Source organism: Mauremys reevesii, linkage group 3 (assembly GCF_016161935.1).
Source record: "Mauremys reevesii isolate NIE-2019 linkage group 3, ASM1616193v1, whole genome shotgun sequence".
Lineage (NCBI taxonomy): Eukaryota > Metazoa > Chordata > Testudines > Geoemydidae > Mauremys > Mauremys reevesii.
In genome coordinates this window covers 19919948-19932568 of record NC_052625.1, presented here as the reverse complement: position 1 = coordinate 19932568, position 12621 = coordinate 19919948, and the positions used below count along the sequence as shown (strand labels likewise).

General features: G+C 46.9%; 1 long non-coding RNA gene across 5 annotated transcripts in view; it reads right to left on the bottom strand.

Annotated features, from left to right (window-relative positions):
- The window catches only part of LOC120400351, a 66496-nt gene extending 54686 nt beyond the window's left edge, over positions 1–11810 (bottom strand). For all 5 annotated transcript variants that reach the window (XR_005595757.1, XR_005595758.1, XR_005595756.1 and 2 more), the window contains exons 1-2: positions 11749–11810; positions 10707–10900 (exon numbers count right to left, since the gene is read on the bottom strand). This is a non-coding gene — a long non-coding RNA (uncharacterized LOC120400351). The remainder of the gene's footprint in view (positions 1–10706; positions 10901–11748) is intronic.
- Between the last annotated feature and the right edge of the window lie 811 nt (positions 11811–12621).

Here is a 12621-nt window from a genome sequence, read left to right as displayed (position 1 = left end):
TCTCAGACATGAGCAAAAACAGCTGATGCATGATAGACTTACTCCCACAGGGCTACCGACGTGTAAGTTCTCAAAGGCCTCTAGAAAGGCATCTGTGACAGGTGGGATCACAGAAACCCCCTGGGAGCTGCCACCTGATGTGCCCAGACTACTGCTACCCCTGCTTTCCCTGCCAGCTCAGGACCCCAGCACCCTGTCTTGCTGAGCCAGACACTCCTGCCTGCTCCAACACAGACCCAGGGTCTGAATTACTTGCCCCAAGCTGCAGGTTTACCTGAAAGCAGCTAACAGAAGTGTTCCTGTCTTTAACACTCAGATGCCCAGCTCCCAATGGGGTCTAAACCAAATAAATCCATTTTACCCTGTATACAGCTTAAAATGCGCAAATCTATATCTAATCAAACTGAATACAGATAAGATCCCCACCAGTTCCACAATGCTCCTTTGACAGACTAATCTCCTTTTAGCCTGGGTCCAGCAATCACTCACACCTCCTGCAGTCACTGTCCTTTGTTCCCATTTCTTTCGGGTATCCTGGGGTGGGGGTGGAGGCTCTCTTTAGCCAGCTGAAGACAAAATGGAGGGCTCTCCCAGGGGTTTAAATAGACTTTCTCTTGGGGGTGGAGATCCACTCCTCACTCCTGTGCCGAGTCCAGCTCCAAGATGGAGATTTGGAGTCACCTGGGCAAGTCACATGTCCATGCATGACTCACAGTTTTTACAGGGAGCATCCATTGTTTACATGCTACCTTGAACTTCCTCAAGTAGACTTCTTATGTGGATTGGAGCATTCCAAGATCCATTGTCCTTTCAGTGTTTCTTGATTAGGTACTTAATTTCCCCAGGAACTGACCAAATGCTCTACTAAGGTTATTTAGAAATCAAGCCGGTACACAGCCAACATTCATAACTTTGAATACAAAAATGATACATGCATACGAATAGGATTAATACATTCAGTAGATCATAACCTTTATGGAGATATGTTACATGGCATATGTAGCAGAAAACACATTCTAAGCATATTTCCATAGAGCCTCACACCCTCCCCCTGAGCTTACTGCCAGAGACTTGGACACTGTCCATGGCGGAGGCAGTACATGTAAAATCCCTGTTTGTTTTTGGTTACACTCCTTTCAAGTACCTTTAAACCATATGATGTCATTCCTAAGGGTCCTAGCCAGTTTTGGGGATCCTGGTCCTCAGATGCCAGAAAACAGGTTGGGGTGTAGTATTGTTAACAGAACGCAGACAGCGATATCTGTTACAGCGGAGGCGTTTTGGCAATTAGCCACCAATGCCATGAGGCAGTGTGCCTCAGTTTCCCCTTCTACACAGCAGCATGGGGCTGTTATGCTTTAGCTGCTGTTCCAAGCATCCACAAAGATTACAGGCGTAGGCTGAAAAGTAACTTGCTTGTGGGGCTCTCCTGTCACCATCCCTAGCATGTACAACAGTTTCTTCCACAAAGCAGGTATGTCCCACATCTTTAAAGGGTTTAACACTAGTACACATTCCTTTGTTTTATCCCATAGGTGAATTAGCAAAAGACACAAGGTTAACAGCAAATCTTCGGTGGACAGGCTTCGTTCACTCAGTTTGACTCCTTTAGTGTCTATTGCATTTTCCCAGCTCTCTGTAGCCTCTGGTAGGCACTCTGCCTCTTTGGAGAAGGTTTTAATTCAGGCATGTGGTTGAGCATTTGGCAAGGAGAGGGTGCACTGCCACCATGCCTGCCCTCGGCCCCTCCCTCTGGAATGTCTCTGGGCTGGACCGCACTCCCTTGTGAAGTGCCACCCATGCAGAGATTCCCCACCAGTGCCACCCCCATCTTGGAGAGAGAGTTTTATCTCTTACAGGTGCAGCAAGAACACCACCTTTCAATGGGGGGCTCTGGACCCCTTGGGCACCCCACTTTCTGTTCCCAACAGGCCAGCTGGATGGACTCCCCCGTTCAGGAGATCTGACCCTCAGGTTTCTTACAACATGAACCATAGGAGAAGGGGCTGGCATTTTAAATGCAAACTTTTCACCCTCCTCCTGGGAAAGTCCCTTCCCACAAAAGGTGGGCGGACTCTCTGCCCCCCCTTCCATCTGGGCTTCCCTCTCTGGGTCAGACACTCCTGTGTCCCCTGAAAGGGAAGGTGACCCTGGTCCAACTGTGGGCTCACAGCTACCAGCTATGGCAGACTTTTCACTGGCCAGCAAAATTTCCCCCTTTTCACTCAGGTTGGGTTTGCTTCCAGCTACAGCGATCTTGGGGTCTGTTTCCACCACTGTGGTCACCAGGACCCCAACTTCCACCTTTGGGACACACGTCTCTATGCACCCCAGGGCAGGCCCTGCCCTCTGCTGACCTGCAATTTCCTGGCAGTCAGCAGCTGTGGTGGCCCCCCGTTACAAGGTGGTTCCTCCCTCCCTGGGGAGATGATTACAGGACAGGAGCTGCCTTCATCCAGCCCCTCCTCTGGAACTTTCCTTGAGCCCCGGGACTACAGAAACTGGCCACAACCATCCCTGCCCCCAAAGCTGCATTCTTTACTGCTGCAGAGGAATCTATGAGACACCCTCCTATTCCCCAGCAGTCCATGTGACTTCACCTCCGCACCGACCCCGACTGCTAACCAGCCCTGGGACAGATTCTGCCACACTAAAGAAATCGTTTCCCAATAGAAACGGTGCAAAATTGTGTGCCACCGTTGCAACAGTCGGTTCAGCCTGCAAATCCTTAGTTTGCATGTGTACTTTAGCTAAAGGTGCAAAGACTTTGTAACCCGCTAACAGCTCTAATTCTGCCATTTTACCTGGCAACAGATCCTTCTTCTGGATAAGGTCCTCCTGACCACAGAAATCTCAGCACCTGTGTCCTCAGTCCAAGAAGCACTGCACCATTCATTTTAACAGCATGCATATGCTCATTGCTTGGTTGTGGAAGCAAGCTTTACAAATCCTGTGTGGAAAGAGGCCACAGCCTGGCTCTGAGAAGCCACAGCTTCATGTGTTACTTGTTGCTTGTTTCTACTCAGAAAGGGACACTTAGTCCTCAGGTGCTCAGTTGACTTACAATCATAGCACCTCTTGGGCTCCTCTGCTTGCACAGGAAATTTGGGACGAGTTCCAGGGGAATTGGGAGGTTCCCAGCCTCCTTTTCCCAGGGGTAAAACGGTGATTCTGCTTTCCCCAACCCTGTACCCTCTCCCAGTGGTTTATGTTTGATTGCAGCTTGTGCTTGCTCATAAGAGTCTGCATACCCAGCTAATTCACCCACTGCATTTACCTTTTTGTCCCACAAATACTGTTTTACATCTTCCCTGCCCATATTCAGGAAGTGTTCCTGAGTAACCAGATCACACATCCCTTGGAAGCTTGTAATGCCCTTCCCCCACACCCACTTGTCTACCAAATCTCTCATTTCATTGGCATAAACCACATTACTCAATCCAGATCCTCTTAAGACTCCTGAATTTCACCCTGTAGGTTTCAGGTGTAATCTGAAACTCTTTCAAAACCAGATCCTTAAATTTACTGTAGTTTGAAGCATCATCAATAGGCATCTTACTGAATATGTCCAGAGCTCTACCAGTCCATTTTGCTATCAATGTGGTCATCTTTTGATCTTCAGGGATGGCATGCAGGGTGCCCAGTCTCTTGAAGGTGATGAAATATTCGGCGATCTCGCTGGATTCCTCATACTGTGGACACAGTTGCTCCCATTTATGAATTTTTGGGGAAGTGGAGCCAGCAGGTGGAGGGTTTTGTCTCTTTGACTCCGTTACAGCCAGTTCATGCTTCTGGGCCTTTCTCTGGGTCTGCATAGCTCTCTCGTGGGCAGCCTCTTCCCTGGCTTTTTCTACCTCCATCCTTGCTGTCTCTGCCTCCATAGCTCTCTTGTGGGAAGCTGCTTCTGCCTCCACCCTTGCTGTCTCTGCCTCCATAGCTCTCTCGTGGGCAGCCTCCTCCTCTCCATTAGTCTTTTATGTTCATTTTCTTTCTCTTTTGCTTCCAGTCTAGCCAACTCTAGTTTGTTAGCTGCTTCACTGCTAGTCATTTTCCTGCTTTTTCTTCTGGGCCACATCCCCTCTGCAGTTCACTGAAAGTGGGATGCACTCAGCTCAGGGGATTCTTCGTTAACAGAGACTTTCACAGTGCCCAGTGTTCAGCCTTTCTGGGCAATTTGCACCCTGTGCAGTTTTAGCATCTTCAGATCTTGTCTCTTACTTATTTTGCTTCCTTTCTGTCCCTACTTCCCTTACCCAAAATAAGCAAATAGAAAATAACAAACCAGTAACCACTTGGTCTGTTCTTCAGCCACCGACCACACTCAAAACTCACTTAAAATCACTACCAGTACCTCAAAGCAATCAGATGTGCACAGATTCTGCTGACTACGCCACTGTGACAGGCTGGATCACAGAAACCTCCTGGGAGCTGCCACCTGATGTTCCCAAACTACTTCAAGCCCTGCTTTCCCTGCCAGCTCCCTGTCTTGCTGAGCCAGACACTCCCGGTTGCTCCAACACAGACCCAGGGTCTGAATTACTTGCCCCAAAGCTGCAGGTTTACCTGAAAGCAGCTAACAGAAGTGTTCCTATCTTTAAACTCAGATGCCCAACTCCCAATGGGGTCTAAACCCAAATAAATCCCTTTTACCCTGTATAAAGCTTATACAGGATAAACTCATCAATTGTTTGCCCTCTATAACTCTGATAGAGACATAGGCACAGTTGTTTGCTCCCCCAGGTATTAATACATACTCTGAGTTAATTAATAAGTAAATAGTGATTTTATTAAAGACAGAAAGTAGGATTTAAGTGGATGCATGTAGTAAAAGACAGAACAAAGTAAGTCACCAAGCAAAATAAAAGAAAATGTGCAAATCTATATCTAATCAAACTGAATACAGATAAGATCCTCACCAGTTCCACAATGCTCCCTTATACAGAATCATCTCCTTTAACCCTGGGTCCAGCAATCACTCACACCCCTGCAGTCACTGTCTTTGTTCCAATTTCTTTCAAGTATACCAGGGAGGGGGAGATGGGGCTGTCTCTTTAGCCAGCTGAAGCCAAAATGGAGGGCTCTCCTAGGGGTTTAAATAGACTTTCTCTTGGGGGTGGAGACCCCCTCCTCACTCCTGTGCCAAGTCCAGCTCCAAGATGGAGTTTTGGAGTCACTTGGGCAAGCCACATATCCATGCATGACTCACAGTTTTTACAGGGAGCATCCATTGTTTACATGCTACCTTGAACTTCCTCAAGTAGACTTCTTATGTGGATTGGAGCATTCCAAGATCCATTGTCCTTTCAGTGTTTCTTGATTAGGTACTTAATTTCAACATTCCTTTCCCCAGGAACTGACCAAATGCTCTACTAAGGTTATTTAGAAATCAAGCCGGTACACAGCCAACATTCATAACTTTGAATACAAAATGATACATGCATACGAATAGGATTAATACATTCATTAGATCATAACCTTTACGGAGATGTGTTACATGGCATATGTAGCATAAAACACATTCTAAGCATAGTTCCATAAAACACATTCTAAGCATTATTTCCATAAAGCCTTATGGGAGGTACTGTCAAAAGTCGATAGGAGGTACTGTCACAGCATCGTTAAGCTGTTGAGAGATTTTCAGAAAACAAACAGTGTAAGAACCCAACGGCTGAGTCCAGTCACATTCCACCTCGAGGGGGGGGGATGAGAGAGAGATTCTCACACAATTGGGATGCCTAATAAAGTTTTCGGGTCGGATTCCAACGATCCATCAACGTTGAGTCAAAGGGTCCTCCTTGGAACTGTCATTGAGGTAGCGCTTTCTCCACACAAGTCTAAAGGTGCTTGGGGTTAAAACAAAGTCCGAAGTTCTCATGGGGGTGGTAAAGGAGTCCACGTTTCCTCTCAGTAGCCTTTCCACAATTTCTAACACACGTGTCCTTGGTCAGAGATGGCCTCCTCTGCCCGGAGCTGGGACTTATGGGGTAATGGTGCTGCTCTCTGATTGGCAGAGGGCGTTGGGAGGAGTTCTTAGAGGGGGTCACACGACCCACTTCCGAACAGGTCACCCCACCCCAGAACTCACTCTGATTGGTCAGATCTCCTCTGAGGGAGGTCCTATCAGGGTGAACCCCATCCTGATTGGTAGAGCGAATTAGGAGGAGTTCTTAGAGGGTCACATGACCCACATCCAGATGGGTCACTCCACCCCAGAACTTGCCTTGATTGGTCAAATCTCCTCTCGGGGTGGTCCCCAGCGGCTGAAACCCTTCCTGAGTGGTAGAGGATGGTCACGTGACACACCTTGCTTCCGGTCATGTGGCATCTTGACCCTGGGATTAATACCCCCCGGAGCGGGACTTCTGGTGACAGGTGAGTGGGGTTCAAGGCAGGGGTGAGCTGCAGCGGGTTCGCATGGGTTCGCACAAACCCGTTGTTAAATTTTAGCAGCCATTTTAGAACCGCTTGTTAAGGGCTGCTAAATTTAACAAAAGTTCCCGCCCACTCCTCTCCTGCTCCGCCCCCTTCTCCTCCCCCTCCCCTGCTTCCCGCGAATCAGATGTTCGCGGGAAGCCTGAACAAGCAGCATGGAGGCAGCCAGCAGGTAAGCTGGGGCGCGGAGGGGGAGGGGAGGTGCGGCTGGCTCAGCAGCTCCCGGTCCCAGACCGCGGCTCCCTCCAGCCCAGCGCCGGCCCGGGGAGTCGGGCCCCGCGGCTGCCGCCGAGCGGCCGGGCCCGTGCCGCCCGGGAGTCGGGCCGAGCGGCCGGGCCCCGTGCCGGCCCGGCCGGGAGTTGGGCCGAGCGGCTCGGCGAAGTCGGGCCCGGTGCCGGCCCTGCCCGGGAGTCGGGCCGAGCGGCTCGGCGAAGTCGGGCCCGTGCCGGCCCGGCCCGGGAAGTCGGGCCGAGCGGCTCGGCGAGTCGGGCCCCGGTGCCGGCCCGGCCCGGGGAGTCGGGCCGAGCGGCCGGGCCCCAGCCCCGGTGCCGGCCCGTCCCGGGGAGTCGGGACGGCCTGGCCCGGGGAGTCGGTCGTGGTCCTGGCAGAGTGGACCCGGTCCCCAGGCCGGGTGGTAAGGGGGCAGGGAGGGGTGGGTTGTGGGGGTGGATAGGGTCAGGGCAGTCAGAGGGCAGGGAACAGGGGACAGGGAAGGGGGATGGGTCAGGGTCTCGGAGTGTGTGTGTTAAGGAACATGAGGGGTTGGATGGGCACGACCCCCACGGAGGGGAAGGAGGGAACCCGTTGTTAAGATTTTGGAGGGAGGAGGGACGCCGTTGGTAAAAATTTGGCAGCTCATCACTGGTTCAAGGGGCAGAGTTTAAGGGGTCAAGGGGTGCGGTTAGGGTTTGTTTCATGGTATACTACTTATACTACTCAGGTTTACTGTACCATACAGTTTTTGTCTTGTTCATTTTGATCAGGTAGTTTTTGTGTGCTCAAGGAACATCTGCCTTGGTGTGTGTTGAGATTCTCCATCAAGTTCTCAGCAACAGCTTGTGTGTTTTGCTTCTTCATGCAAAGAGGAGATCTTGAACTAGATTCCATGGGTTCAATAGCTGTTTCTGCTTGGCACTGCTGAGTATCATCTACCTGTAACACAAAGAAAAAAATTCTCATGCTTTAGTGGTATTGGAGAACCTTGTTAATTACCAGCAGGAAGTGAAAGACCCATTCCAAGCGACTGAATAATATGAATTAGCAGACACACACTAAAAGCAAGAATCTTCAATGTTTATAGTTATCACTCTGAAAATACAACAGCGCTATGCAGAATGCTTTACAGCAACTACCTACTCCTCACCATGTTCAAGATAGAATGGGCATTATCATCCATGCTTTACAAATCACAAGTCACATAATTTAACAAGGTCTAGGCAAAGCTAAGGAGTAGTACACAGGAGTTCCTTGTCTAGTCTCTTCTTGCTCAATCACTAATCTGCAGAACTGTATTTTGAGATATGTAATTTAAGTTTAATTACTGATATTTCATAATGAATTTGTAAATGTCCTATAGTTTATTCTGTAAATATGATAGCACTTGAAAAAGTTGTTTAGTCCTGAAGCATTTACATTGGCCTGCAGAGGATATCCTGTCCAGACGTATTATGAAATATTCAGGAGAATGTCATGTCATTCTAAATATTTAACATAACCTTCACAATATGTTTGTTGTGATGGTCAACACTAGCTTTGTAAAACTGTTGAAAAATTTCACAATGTGTACACCTTTGGGGTTCTCTCAAATTCCAGTCCCCACTGCTATTACAATCGTCCTTGTCTCTGCACTCCCTGCACTCCCACCAAATTCTGACATGATTTTAGCATCAGTTAGCTAAAACTTCAGTAGTTATATATGTGTGCTTCATGACAATTGAAATCCTGAATGCCAAAGCTTCTGATAGTCTAGGTAATTGGCCCCAATTCTCATCCCATTTACACTGATGTGGGTCCTGTGTGAGAGGTGAGCATCAGGGCTTATCCTTCTAGTGCCAGCAAAAACAGAATTGTTACCAACATATATTACTGGCAAAGCTAATAGGACCATTTATTATTAAGGGTACCTGACTCCTCCCATTACAAGAAGACCCTGTTTTCTGCTGCTTCTAACTTTACAAACTTTAATTGCTTGGGCTGAAATTTTCAGCGGTGGGGGACAGAGTGGAACCAACCTGATCTCCTTCTTTGAGATGGTAACAGATTTTTAGACAAAGGAAACGCAGTGGATCTAATTTACCTCGATTTCAGTAAGGCACTTGATACGGTTCCACCGGGGAAGTTATTCGTTAAATTGGAAAAGATGGGGATCAAGATGAAAATTGAAAGGTGGATAAGGAACTGGTTAAAGGAGACTACAACAGGTCATACTGAAAGGTGAACTGTCAGGCTGGAAGGAGGTTACTAGTGGAGTTCCTCAGGGATCGGTTTTGGGACCAATCTTATTTAATCTTTTATTACTGACTTTGGAACAAAAAGTGGGAATGTGCTAATAAAGCTGGGAGGTATTGCTAACACAGAGAAGGACCAGGATATCACACAGGAAGATCTGGATATCACACAGGAAGATCTGGATGACCCTGTAAACTGGAGTAATAGTAATAGGATGAAATTTAACCGTGAAAAGTGCAAGGTCATGCATTTAGGGATTAAGAACAAGAACTTTGGTTATAAATTGGGGACGATCATTTGGAAGTAACAGAGGAGGAGAAGGACCTTGAAGTATTGGTTGATCACAAGATGACTATGAGCTGCCAATGTGATATGGCCATGAAAAAAGCTAATGCGGTTTTAGGATGCATCAGGTGAGATATTTCCAGTAAAGATAAGGAGGGTTAGTACCGTTATACAAGGCACTGGTGAGACCTCATCTGGAATATTTTGTGCAGTTCTGGTCTCCCATGTTTAAGAAGGATGAATTCAAACTAGAACAGGTACAGAGAAAGGCTACTAGGATGATCCAAGAAATGGAAAACCTGTCTTATGTAAGGAGACTCAAAGAGCTTGGCTTGTTTAGCCTAATCAAAAGAAGGCTGAGGGGAGATCTGATTGCTCTTTATAAATATATCAGAAGGATAAATATCAGGGAGGGAGAGGAATTATTTAAGCTTCGTACCAATGTGGACACAAGAACAAATGGATATAAACTGGACACTAGGACGTTTAGAGTTGAAATTAGACGAAGGTTTCTAACCATTAGAGGAGTGAAATTCTGGAACAGCCTTCCAAGGGGAGTAGCGGGGGCAAAAGACATATCTGGCTTCAAGACTAAGCTTGATAAGTTTATGGAGGGAACGGTATGATGGGATAGCCTAATTTTGGCAATTAATTTGGCAATTGATCTTTGATTATTAGCAGGTAAATATGCCCAGTGGTCTGTGATGTGATGTTAGATGGGGTGGGATCTGAGTTACTACAGAGAATTCTTTCCTGGGTGTCTGGCTGGTGAGTCTGGCCCACATGCTCAGGGTTTAACTGATTGCCATATTTGGGGTCGGGAAGGATTTTTCCTCCAGGGCAGATTGGCAGAGGCCCTGGAGGTTTTTCACCTTCCTCTGCAGCATGGGGCACGGGTCACTTGCTGGAGGATTCTCTCACCTGGAGGTCTTTAAACCACGATATGAGGACTTCAGTAACTCAGACACAGGTTAGGGGTTTGTTACAGGAGTGGGTGGGGACATTCTGTGGCCTGCGTTGTGCAGGAGGTCAGGCTAGACGATCAGAATGGCCCCTTCTGACCTTAAAGTCTATGAGTCTAAGAGAACTGGGGCTGGCTGAGCAGGGAGATTGGGCCAACAAGCCTTAATTCCACCATATACGAATTTTTGAGTGCTTTTGCGTGTAATCCATATATGCATTCGCACACCCCCCCTGCTCTAGGCATCCAGGCCTTTCAAGAAATAATCAAATATTTGGGATGAGCATTAAAGTGGGAAGATTGACCTCATTCCCATTTACCAAGTTAATGAGCACTTGGCATGAGATCACAGATTTGATCATACCAACAATTTTAAGTTTACCATTATGCCCAGATCTTTGTTATGTGCCAAGCTTTATTCATTTTATTTACATTGATGACCTTGTCTTCACTATATTCATGGCAGATATAAAGGAGGCATGAATAACACGGCATATCTTCAAACTCACTTGGAGAGATAAATACATTATGTGGATTTCCCAGGCCCTGCACATTCAGATACATTTTGACGATCAGTTACCTTTGGTGATTTGCTGCCACCAGCTGTCGGTTTAGAGATCTTGGCAAAATTAGCTGACCTGCCTTTTTGTAAACGTTGGCCATATGGTGACAAATTTTGGCTTTGAGCAGCAAGACGGGCACTGGTCTTTAGGTTTAGCGCTGTTCTGCGCAAAACACAGGGGTTGGTTTTCCCAGTAGGAATATCAGCAAAGCCTGAAAAATAAACAACAGCCATTAACCACAGTTGATTAAATTACTTTATTGTTCCAATCAATCTGATCTTGCTCAATTCAAGATGGAGATGACAACGGGTAATAATTTAAGAAAGTAAAATGGCATTTACTCACTGAATAACAGAATGGGGGAATTATTAGGACTATCTTGTGTTCCTAGAATTTTATAGGTGAACTCAGGCAAGGGTGTGGATCTGTGTAACAGCAACTCTACTAAAATGGCAAAAAGAGTTTTCCCCAAGCAAATGTTCTCTTTTTCCTTTAAAGGGACACCATTAACTGGAAAATCATTTCCATCTGAAAACGATGTCTCTCCTATTGTTCTACATAGAGCCGGCCAGAGGGAGACAATTTTGTTTTGCGACCCCTTTCGAGCTTTCAGAATTTGTTTTTATTCTAGATTGGAATGAAAACATAAGCCTTTCAAATGCTTTCATAAAATGAAATTGAATCAAAAAACATCAGGCTTTCAATTTGGGGGTCTCCCTCCCTGCTCAGCAAAAACTTTGTCCGAATCAATACATCTCCGTAATACATTTCGGTTTTGACAATGCAGCACATTTCAATGAAAAAACATTTAGTTAAAAATGTTTAAGCAAAAATTTCCCCCCTTCCTATCAACCAGAAGAAAAAGGTGTTTTATAATGGGAATGGCTGGGCCTAGAATCCCTCTCTTGCAACCTATATGAGGGCTGGATTTGGCCAATGATGTCCAAGTTTTTACAATGCTTCCAAGTCACACCTATGACAACAGGATTATTTAGATAAGCATGCGCGCACACACTCCCCACAATGTGGACCATTCTCCTCTAAAGAAGTAACAATTACCTTTTCTGACCACCTCTGGGAGTCCGTCTGGCTCATACTCTGGCTCGTTGTCCTGGGTCAGTGAATGTAGGTAGATGGCAACCTCATCAGCACCTGACCAAGGGAAAGAGTCGTTACCTGTACAAATAACTTTAAGGAGACTCTGGAAAGATGTGTTTAGAATGCAATGATCTCAATCATTCATTTGTTAATTAAGTACATAAGACGTGTGCTTGTGCAACCACAGTCAACTATAGCAGAGCTTCAGAAACTATACTGATTTATGAGGATCTGGCCCCTCATCTGAATCAAATGTAATAATGGAGGTTTTGAAAACATGTGTTCTAAATAAATGCATTAAGGTTAGAAACAGGATCATGATTAAGGCTATGTTTTAGTCGTGGGTATTTTTAGTAAAAGTCATGGACAGGTCACGGGCAATAAACAAAAAGTCAGGGCCCCGTGACCCCTCCATGACTTTTACTAAAAATACCTGGGACTAAATCCTACCGCCTGGGAGAGGGGATGCTCCTGAAGACTGTTGGGGAGTGGAGAGAGAGAGCAGGGCAATGCTGGTGCTGGGGGGGAAGAGGTGGCTCAGGGCCCCACCACCACGAGTCCCAGACTGCTGCTCCAGGGACCGTGCCTGGGGCTGACTGAGCAACGGCCAGCGCGGCTGGCTCCTGGGCTTCCCCAGCTGCTGAGATCCTGGGATCAGCTGCACCAGCACTGCAAAATTCACAGAGGTCACAGAAACCGTGACTTCCAGGAATGATTTGCAGCCTTACAATCATTCTAGTATAGCATTTCCTTCTTCAACTACCCCATACTTGGCTTGTGCTCCTTTAATAGAGCATTACGGTCAGCAATTTGTTTCGGCAACGTTTCTTTTTC